The following is a 12,256-nucleotide window of genomic DNA, read 5'->3' on the forward strand; positions in this document are numbered from 1 at the left end:
AACGGTCTGTTCTCCTAGCAGAACGGCCCGTTCTGCTTGCACTTGTTATGTTTTTTTTTATTACAACTTTTTTACGTCGACTCTTGAGAATGTCCGATGTAAATTTACGTCGGTCGGCCATCACAACCGACATAAATTTACGTCTCCCGCATTAACTTCGAACCTTTTTTCTGACGTAAAAAGCTTAAAATAACCGATGTAAATTACTGCTCCTGTACTAGTGTGTCGTTTAAGTCAAACCTTATCTTCTTTCCATTCAACACATTGTACTTTATAATTGTTTCTTTAAACTCCTTAATAGAACCAAATTCCAATTTAGATTTTGTATAAGGTAAATACAGTTAATTGACAATCAAGATTTAGGATTTACACAAATTAAATTTACATAACTTGAGAGATAGAATTGACAATCAATATTTAGGATCTCTACAAATTAAATTTAGAGACACTGAAGTTAATAAAATCACAACTATAAGGCTCTTCTTTCTACAAACTTAACCAATTTACAATTTATGCATTTTTTTTGCTTTACTAGTAGTGCTCTCCACAACACTTTCACAAAACTAAATTTCTCAAACAATTAACAATTATTAATATATTGTTATTTTTGCGTTTAATCTTTAGATACAATATCTAGACTCCTTTCCATCGTTGTTATTGTGATAAATTATATTTGTATTTAGTGTATTTTACACCTAACATTGAACAAATGTAAAATGCTATTGATATGTATATATATCATTATAGATTTAACTGATATAAAATATCTCCTTTTACATAGATTAAACCTATAACCGATCGATGTAAATGAAGATATATATTACATTAGTTCTTTCTTAACGATATAGAAAAGCTATTAAAAAAAATTTAATTATGTCACTGCATTTTTCATTATACCAATTATTTAATAACCAATGTAAAAATTGTGCCATAAAATATATTTTCGTACCAGTGGTACCACCAAAGATACATGATTGGGGTAAATTCAAGTCTTTGACGCAAGTTTTAATTTAGAGCATTTTTTGATATAGTCATATTATGCTTCTAAAATTTATCAGTAAACATATAATTTCATTTGCTTAATAATCATACGCCAGGGGAATAATTTATCCTCTGAATTTCTTGTATTTAATATGCTTAATCACCATGCCCTTAAGAATACATTTTCGTATTTTCATTGTATCATGCGTTCTTATTTTCTTGGTTTAGTCTCAAGGTTTATCATGCTGTAATATTACTGCACGCGGGTTCGCATATTGTTATAGTGGGTGAATGGAAGTTGGAAAATCTTAATAATGTGTATATCAAACAAATTGGAGATGTTATTGGGTATAAATCTAATCACTATCTAATCCATATGCTGGGGAGAGATATCAAAACTTGGATCCTTCAAAGAGATCCGAGTTGAACAAAGTCCCTAGTCAAGGAATCCGAGATCTTGAAAATCTCTCATTGGATTCTTAATCATGATATGAACAATTTATTCACAATGACCTATGGAATTTTTGCTTTTTCTAACCATGATATGATTAGTGGATTGACAATTATTAGCGTACGTGTGAACTTTGGTGCTTTCTATTCTGCTTGTTCCATCATTGCGTGCCCTACGATTCCTTCTTGTCACATTTTTTTAATTGAACATATTTTATGGATAACCGTCCAAGCTAGTTTACAAAGTGTTCTAGTGGATGATGTTGATGACATTAGACTGTTGCTTTAGCGAAGTTCTTTCAAGTTTCAACTAAAACAAGACAAGAAGAATAGATAAATAAGGTGTCACTAGTAAAAAGAATTGTTAGGTCAACATTCTTTTGTACACTTTTTCATGGGACTTCGGAACCACTAGCACCTGGCTTAGACCTACGGGGATCACTTTTACATGCTCTTGGTCTATTGATAGTGTAGATCCAAATTTGCCTTATAAAATTTGTCACTTGTAAAAGTCTCGGTTCATTTTTTTATTTTTTATTTTACTTTCAAGCAGTAAAGATTTTCCATTTCAAATTCAAGATCTCACAATCTCCCCTCAGGATTTATAGAGTACTACTTCGGACAATACAAACAAATTCTCCCTAGCAAGAATATTTGTAAAAAAGTTAAATTATATTTTTTGTCTTTCTATTTTTATCGATATGTAATTTTTGTTATTTATTTTAAAATAAAGATATTTAGTCTCTTATTTATAAAAATATAAAATTTTGATTTTATCATTAATTTGATATTTGTGAATCGTTAAGTATTGATGTTGTTTAATAATCAATTAACAATTAAGTAACATGATATTTAGTGACATAATATGTACAGATAAAAATTAAAAAAATAATAAAAAAAATATTTGTTTATATATATTTTAACGAGTGATTATTTTTAATTTTATTAATAAATCTTATTTATAAAAAAAAAATTAGTTATTTTATCTTCAAATGTCATATTACTAGATTTCATGTTACTTAAAGTATAAATAAATGTTAAAACTTAATGATTAATATATGTCAATTTAGCAAGAGGACCAAAATTTCGTATTTTTTAAATTAGAGAGACTAAAAGTCTCTATTTTAAAATAAAGAGACTATAATTGCATAATAATAAAAATAAAAAAGACTACAAATGCAATTTAAACTTGTAAAAATAAGTGATTTAAAAGGAATATTTGTAGGAATCAAATTCAAGAGTTCTGATATTACATTAATGTACTTTGTTCAATTTTATAATTAATTTTGTTCATTTATCTATAAGTTTATACTATTTATAAATAGGATATAAAGTAGTTTATCTATACTACTATATATATCTATACTAAAATAAATACCCTTATTTAATTACGGTTATTTATATTTCTTAACCATTTTTTTTACTTTTATTAACATCCAAAATGTTTTGTAATTAGTCATATATAAACAGGATATCTCGTAATTTGATGTCCACATTTTTTTTTATCTTGTTTTATTTCTATAACTACACAAATTACTTAGATTTTTTAATTGTTAACTACTCACTATTATTTTTTTAACAGAATAGAGGGTTATGGTGTGTCTCCTTTACACTAGTATATATAAAGGTGATTTACTTATTTAACGTATACATTTTTTAAAAAACATTTTTACCCTTCATAAATAACTATCCCAAACTATATATACCCTCCTCACAATACAAATCATCCATACAATTTTTATTGTTTTAGCTATATATTTTAGATAAATATATAGAGACATCTCATAGTATAGTAACTAGTGAAGATTATTTAATTGTATTGCATAGTCGTTGGATTCCCTCTCAATGGGTAAAATTGTGAAGAAATTCTCGTACTCTGGTCAAAGGATTGTGGTAAAGTGGAAACCAATTGAAGTATATCACTGATTTCCAGGATATGGCTAGGCTTTCAAAATGATGGATGGAAGAGGCCTTGATACACGAGCATGCTCTTGTCTATGAGCTGTGGGGTAGCGACGTATCATAACAAGAACTTTCAGCAAACATCTTAATTGAATGGTTAAATTTGTCTTGTGCTCCACAACACATCCAAAATTATTGCTTCTGGCCCAATTAATTGCAATTCATGATCAACCAACCTCATTAGAAGTTATTTAATTTAGACATGGTTTTACTAATACCATATTGTATTTGTAGTTAGAGTTTTTGATGTGGTGATCATCTCTTTCTTCTCTTACAAAATTCGTATTTTGTTAGGCCACGTATCCTAGCTTTTTGTCGGTTTGCCTCATCCAAATTAAAGCGTGTTAGACACTGTAAAAGTACACTGCAAAATTGGTGAAGTTTATCGTAATGTCAAGATTCCAAATCATATGAAATTATGAATAACTATTGAAGAGAATTTTGACTAACAACATTTTTGGCTTATTTTTATCGTAATGTCAAGATTCCAAATCATATAAATGACCGTTGGAGAGAATTTTGTCTAACAACTATCTTTGGCTTAAAATTGCGGGTGTATCATGAAAAAAAACGCTTGTAAATCCTTTATTTACAATGTATAAAAGATAATTTTGCCAAAAAAAGTATTTCATTTAGGGCGAAACGAAAGTGACCAATTTAGGTATTTGAAGATTTTTGTTTTGATTTCCTTTAAATAAATCACGTGTATCCTATTTTTGTTGCTTAGTTTAAGAAGAAAATATTACGTAGAATAGAAGTGGTTTAATTTTATGAACCACCGACATCTTAAAGTTATTTTGTATATTCGAATCAAGTTAGTGGATCACTTAATAAGCTGTTAGGCTCTTGGGTATTTTTATTTATTTCCTTTCAAGATGAAGAACTTAAATATAAAACATTTTATTTTCGCAATTCAGATTTCAGACCGATAGTTATTTTGGAATTTGAAATAATCTATTCTTAAACAGATAATGTATGTATATTCCAAAATCCAAATCTATCTTGTACTAAAAAGTTAAGATATTAGAGAATAGTATTTTGGTATTCCGAATAATATCACTTTTTTTAAGTCTAAAATCACATGTATATAAGAAGTAATTTATCGAGAATATCTATCGATCTTAGAGTAATATGGAAGGATTTTTTTTTCCCTATACAAGATTTCAAATGAAACTTGAGAATCAAACTATCATCTAAACCAATCACTGTTCTAGCTAGATAGAAACCTTATTATTAACAACATAAGGAGTAATGACAGTTGGTCATTAATCAACTTAATAATGGAGAATAACCAAATAAAAACTGACAACCATATCAAGAACCTGGTGAAGTAGAATTACAACATAGGATGTATTAATTCTAATGAATGAACAATCAAGGTTCGCAATTCAAACCACAATTTAGATCAATTCTTATGAGAATCTCTACTCAAACCACATTACTAAAGTGCATGGCACAGTGTACAAATGATTAACCTCTATTTCCTACTAAAGAACATGTCAATGGAACCAATAAAGCATACCATTTTTCTCTAATATACATCGCTTGCAAGGAGAAATCTCAAACGCACCCCTTAACAGAATTTTCAGAAACTGAACTTGGTCTCTCCCTAGACGAAGAAGAGTGTAAGAACTCAATGCAATCTTCCACAGCTTTGGCACGATGTGAATCAGTGGGGTCAGACACTGATCGTGTTCTGACCAAAGAGGATGAAGAAACCTTCCTACAGGATCTCCTTCTCATGGAAACAACTCTAATAGCACTTGCCACTTTTGCTCCTAGTTGCTGCAAGAATCTCACAGGTGAAAATTTAGGGTCTTTTGGAAATCTGAAAGTCCAAGTCCCGGTGATTTTCTTCTTGTTTCCCAAGACTCTACCACCACCACCACCACCACTTGCTTGCTTGAGAAACATGATTGGTTTCTCTTTCTCATTACAATCAGGAGTACTAAAGCACAACTTTTCAGTTGTTCTTAACATCTGAGCCACAATATGTTAAAATAGAAAAATAATACTTCCTAATATTGCTAACAAATTCAATTTTTTTTTTTTTTTTTTTTTTTGTATCTATTTGTTATGTGGAGTAAGACAGAATAACAGAAAAAAGACAGAGGGGATAGCAGTAAAAGAGGACGGACAACATAAGACAGTAAGACACTATAGGCAGGCACAGGAGTGTATATATATAGATAAACTAATTTAAGGAAACAAGGGATAGTAGGTTTGGAAGTTAAAGCCTAGAGAGAGTGATGTTCGAGGAACATATAATTAAAGATATAGATAGGGATGTTTCAAACTCATATAGCTTCAACTTGACCTTGAGAACAAGCAATCTTATACTAGAGGTTCAGAGCATCTGAAATCATTGATATGTGATATATACGTGCATGAGACATGCACACATGCCACATGGGCCTATTACGGAATCAAGACATTGCCACATTTATTGGGGGGTGGTAGGGGTACAATTATTAAGTGTGAACTATATATGATGTGAATAAGGAGAGGAGAGAAATTTATGGTGAGTGAGTTTTTTTCTCTGAGATCAAGAAGGGAAAAGGGGGGGTTTGGTCAAAAGAAAAAGTAGTGGAGAAAGGAAGAATGGAGGGGGAGACAAGAATGAAACTGTTATGGAGGTTAAAAAAAGGTGGTGATGGATATGGAGAAGAGGGAAGCGATGGATACTCTTCTAATCAGCGTTGCTTTTGAGGTAGTAGCGCAGGGTCTACTTGCTTTTTTACTGGTTCTTTGGTTCTGTTTCTGAAGTCTGAAATCTAGATATAAGGGCCCAATATATGTGCAAGGGTAGAAAGAGAGGGTGAGGGAATCTATTTTAGTTTGACCGTGTTCCAGGATAAATTATGAGTTCTTTGGTTGGGACAATGTAATTCTTTACATAATTAATAATTTCTCTTGCATGATTAAATTAAATGTTAACAATTTTTTTTATTATAATTAATAATCATTAGTTTCAAGGTAAATTATACTTTTGCTACTTTAATTTTTATCAATTTATAATTTTGATTCATCTATATATTTAATCTCTCTATTTTTAAAATATGAAATTTTAGTCTTATTATTAATTTGATATTTATTAATTGTTAAATTTTGAAATTTTTTACTAATTTGTCACTACTTAAATGACATAATATTTAGTGACATAATATATATATATATATATAAATCAAATTTTTAAAAATAACATAAAAAATTGTTTATATATATTTTAACAAGTAATTTGGTATTTATTTTATTAATAAATCTTATTTGTATTTTTTATTATTTTTATCTTTAAATATTATTATTAAATACCACATTCTTTAAGTATGAATTAACATAAATGTCAATTTGGTAAGAAGACCAAAATTTTGTATTTTTTAAAATTAAAGAGACTAAATATCTCTATTTTTTAAATAGAGAAACATAAATTGAGGATTGATAAAAATAGAAGAAACAAAAGTGTAACTTAGCCTAGTTTTAAAGTTACTTAGAGTTATTTTTCTTTTAGAAAAATACTTACCAATGTCTCTAGGCATAAGGGCATTGGTTAAGAAATCAAAAGTAGAAAATTTTGTTGAAAAGTGTATCCGTACATTCTACCATGTAATTTTATTATAATTTTCATTAAAAATTTTCTAAAATTTCATTCTTTAATTAGTGTCCTAAGGACACAAGTTAGCAAGACCCTTTCTTTTGTACCTTCATTTATTATAATTCTATTTTCTATTCACTTATAACCAAATTAAATATAACAATCACTTAAAGTAAAGAGTATTTTGAAATAAAACTTGAATATGTGATAGAATTGATTAAAAGTAACTATATTAATTACTCTTTCTATTCTTTATTATAAAAAATGATTTTACACATATTAAAGAAATTGGTTATTTGTATTAAATTTTACTAATAGTCCTTGTTATAAATGTCAAAAAAAGTAGTACAACTCACACATATTTCAATAGTTCATCTTCGTCACTCCCTCACAGCCACTCACTCACATCGTCGACATAACCTTGTGAAAGCAACCTGGGTTTAAGTGAAAATAAAGAACTATGTTTTCCATCCCTTCATGCGAGTGCGTCAGTCTAAGTGAGAGCATGGCTCACACACTCCCTCATGTCACAACGAGTAACAACCTCACAAGTTAGGGTTGTCAAAGTGGGTCGGGCTGGACCATTTGGCCTAGCCCACATTAACCCACTTTGTAAGTGGGCTAGTCCAACTCAACCCAACTGCTTAAACATCCAAAATTTTTCAACCCAACCAAGCCCATCATAGGTTGGTGGACTAAGCGTGCCAATGCACAAACCCATCTAATTTTTTTTTTTGAAAAAATCTAATTTAAAATAACCTCCAAATCTAAAATAAAAATTTTCAAACTATGCATCATGTATATAACATTAAACTTAATTAAAAATGTACAACTTTAAATAATAAAAACAAAAATTTTAAAAATCATGTCATTGGAATGGTTGTCCATAATATTAAACTTCATTAAAGGCTTGATTAAATAAGTCTATAACAATTTCATGTTGTTTAACATCAACTTTATCTTCATTTACAAAAAAAAATGATACCTTATCAAAATAATACATATATAACAATAAATGGTTAAGTGATAAAAAGTTTAAAATGAAGTAGTAATAAACAATAAAGATTACATAGTTCTTCAAACCGTGCAACCAATGTTGATTTAAAAGGAGTAACTCAACATTTTCAGGAAGAATGGTAAAAAGGTACTTTGTAAGCACACGAGATCCAAGACTAAATATAGGCTCATTGGTAATTGTAGTGATTGGAATGCTCAAAACATCATAAACCATTTGGGAAAGGATTGGATGATGGTCTTGACGATCCTTCCAATAACCCAACACATCTAATTTATAAAATAAAAAAAATAAAAAAATAAAAATAAAAATGGATTAGATTGGGTTCATTCAAGTATAAATTCAATTCAAATTTTCCATTAGCATTAGCATGTTGCCTCAAATAATCAACATATTTCTAAAACATTAAAAAAGAGGTGAAATACAATCGTCGACGATAAAAATTAAATAAAAGTGACATGTTTGAAGAAACTAATTTGATTAAAAAAAGCAATTTACATCAAAGGCATCAATCATTTGTTCATTTTCAACATAAGAAACTTGTTGTATTGGAGGAGAAATTTGAAAAGTTGAAGCATTTAACTCACTTCGTTTTGCTTTCACATAATCATCAAACAATTTGTAACATTTTTTCCTTAGATGTTTAATCTTTTGTTCCCAACTAAAAGCATCAATCTTTTTTATAAGCAAACTTAATTGCTCTAAACTTCGTTATTGGATCAAAAACAGTCCCAATAGCAAGAATCTCACAATACTCATGCAAATACTTGCTAAGCTTCTTATTCATTTGCAATGCCATATCTTTAATTAATGGATCATCATTCATAATAAAATCACATAACAAACATTCAATTTTTCACACTTGCATAAAGTAACAATAAGATGTTGGATAAGATTAACCAAAAATCAAATTAGTCATGACATAGATCGGCTTTAATAACTCAAACATTTTTTCAACCCTTTTCCATTTTTCCTTTGATGGACAATAAACATAGTTTTTTTTTATCACAAATGGTTAAACAACCAAAAACACGTGTGTATTTAATTGCACTTTATAGCATGGCAGAGGTAGAGTTCCACCTAGTTGGAGCATCCATTTTCAAACTAACTTTACTGTAAATACTGTAGACCCCTAAAATTGTCCGGGTAGGAAATAAAGCTTGAAGACTCTTGAAGACTGAAGGAAAGTCAGCCAGAAGGACTCATGGAAGGCCCTAGGAGGATTCTCTGTAGGTCTAGAGGTCTTGTAATAGCTCAAAATAAGGAAGTGGAGGGAATGAAGCCCAATACGGCCTCCCAAAAGTTCAGTACGGCCGTATTGAACATTTTAAACTACAATACGGCCGCACTGAACTCAATACGGCCGTATTGAAGTTTCTGAACTTCAATACGGCTGCACTGAACTCAATACGGCCGTATTGAGGTTTTTTGAACTTCAATACGGCCGTACTGAATTCAATACGGCCGTATTGTAGTTCAAAACTTCAATACGGACCGTATTGACTCCAGGGCCCGTATTGCGCCTGTTCCCTATAAATAAGACGTCATTTGGACGTCATTCCACACTTTTACACTGAGTTTTAACCCTCTTCTTGAGTATTCTGGGTTTTTTTGAGCAGTGCTCTACCTAGAAATCACTCGGAGAGTTGATCCGACAAAGTTCTCGAGTTCTGAGCTTTTTGCTTGAGTCTCGAACTGAGTCGAAGGGAAATCCTCCGGATTTCCATAGTTAAAATTTTCTAGGAGGGAGCGAGCGGGCTTGTAGAGCGAGGGAACGCCAAAAAGCTTCCCAGTTTTACTTGAATATAAAAGCACGCTTCAAAGGTTTCTTCTTAAGTCCTTCCTTTTACTGCTTTCTGTGTGTATATTTAACTGTCATCATGTAGATAGTTAAGTTATAATTGTTTAGAATAAATAGGGGTAATTTAGTAATTTCGCACTATTATTTTAGAAATAATCTGTCATAGGGAACCCGAAAGGGGCGCTGTGGGGTGCTAACACCTTCCCCACGCGTAACCGACTCCCTTACCCGACTCTGGTTGTCATGGCCGAAGTCGATTTTTGAATCGATTGCCTTAAACTTCTTTTTCCAATGTTTTGAGTAAAACATTGGTGGCGACTCCATGAACCCTTCCTTTTTATGAAAACCGCTAATCCATGGAGGGTCCCGCTTGGGATTAACATGGATTGGTGAGCCTTTTAATAAAATTGCTCGTTTGACAAGGTCTCAGTTTGAGAATAAGTCATTCTAGCAATCCATATTTTTAAACAAATAAAAGAGTCCAACCATCCTTCGCGAATGCCGAAAGCCCGTTTCGGGCCGGTGGCGACAGATGGCGACTCTGCTAGGGAAGCCTCGAGAGTCAGTCCCATTTAGTGACAGATTATTTTTAACAAATAATAGTTAAAATTACTTTATTACCCCTTGTTTGTATGATAACATGCTTTATTTATATGGCTTTAATAACTGTTGTATGTTTAGTTTCTGCAATTGTTTGAAATATAAATTGCACACAAACCTTTGCACACAACAGTTCCCTCTATACCCGGGGGCATGAGTGGTAAGCCATAGGGAGTGGATGTTAGTACGGCCGGTTGTCGAATGGGTCTATAGGTGCCCGTAGACCGTTGTCGGAAAGCATCACTCAAGGTGATAACCATGAACTCGAGTCCGACAGTGCGTTGGAGCTTTCCATCGGCTTACGACGAGAGGAATTGGGTCCCTATAATGGGGGCACCTTGGGGGCCTCAGACCGGTGAGAACAGTTAGATCCACCTTGAATATGCACTTTTCTGCAGGATACCCCTACCTCGTGATTCGCTCGTGACTGTTCGTGGATGAGTGAATTGTTTGTGCATTGATTATGTGAAATTGTTTGAGCATACATTGCATTTCTTTAAACATACAACATTCCTTTTTAAAAATAAGAATAAATAGGAATAAGGATCTTCTAGTACATGGTGTTAACATCTACCTTCATTGCATTCATATAGGTAGTTTCCCTTTTCACCCAAAAAATACAAAAAAGATACAAAATACCCACAAAAAAAAAGGAAAAAAGGGTTATTTATCCAAACCAAGCAATATCATGCATCATCTTAGGGACATCCTAAAAACATGATAATGCTTAGTTGAATAAACACAATGCATGCATATTCATCGTCATCATCTCATATCATGCATTCTTATCAAAGATCATGGAGGGATCTAGTTTTGCATTTCATACATCCTTCCTAGTAATTCATTAATAATAGTAATAAAAAGAAAGGATTAAGCGATGCGTATGTTCAAAGAATGGATCGCACGCCGTTCGTTATTAAATGCAAGCCAACAACCGCGTCAAGCGAACACACGTCAACTCCGTTGTTGGTAATCAAGACAAACAAAGGGGAAGGTCCGACACCGTTAAGGATCACTACTCCAAGGCCTTTTCCCTACGAATCAAATAAGGCTGTGCCATGGATATACGACATCCATTTTTCTGCCGACAGCGATATCTCTAACATCGCTGGACTTGGGGGCATGACTAGGAGTGGCAGGATCTACACTCCCGAAGATCTTCATGATAAAGCTCCCAAGAATAAAGGGAAAGAAAAAGAAGAAAAAACCGAGGAAAATAAAGAATCCGAGGAGGAGACAGACGAGCTGTTAAAGTTTATCCGATAGAGCGAGTACTCCATCGTGGATCAACTTCATAAGACGCCATCAAAGATTACTCTGTTGTCGTTGATCCTATGCTCCGAACCGCATCGGCAAGCTCTGTTGAAAGTCTTGAACGAGGCATATGTGTCGCACACTATCTCCCAAGACAAGTTTGAGGGGATTGTTAGTCACATCACGGCTAGTGATCACCTCACCTTCACCGATGAAGAGATCCCCGCTGAGGGACCGAACCACAACAAGCCCTTGCACATCTCTGTAAAGTGCAAGGAGTATCACATCGCTAAAGTCTTGGTAGATAATGGATCTTCCTTGAACGTAATGCCAAAAAGAACGCTCGAGCAAGTGGCAATCAAGGGAATCCAAATGCGCCCTAGCAACATGATCGTCCGAGCTTTCGACGGTTCTAAAAGAGAAGTGGTGGGAGAAGTCAATCTTCCAATCCAAATTGGACCCACCATCTTCAACGTCGAATTTCAAGTGATGGACATTTCTCCCGCATATAGCTGTCTCCTCGGCCGACCTTGGATTCATGATGCGAAAGCTGTTCCTTCTACGCTCCACCAGAAAGTCAAGTTCATAGTAGATGACAAGC

The sequence above is a fragment of the Cajanus cajan genome, chromosome 3 (assembly GCF_000230855.2).
Source record: "Cajanus cajan strain Asha chromosome 3, NIPB_CcT2T_4, whole genome shotgun sequence".
In the NCBI taxonomy this organism is placed as follows: Eukaryota; Viridiplantae; Streptophyta; class Magnoliopsida; order Fabales; family Fabaceae; genus Cajanus; species Cajanus cajan.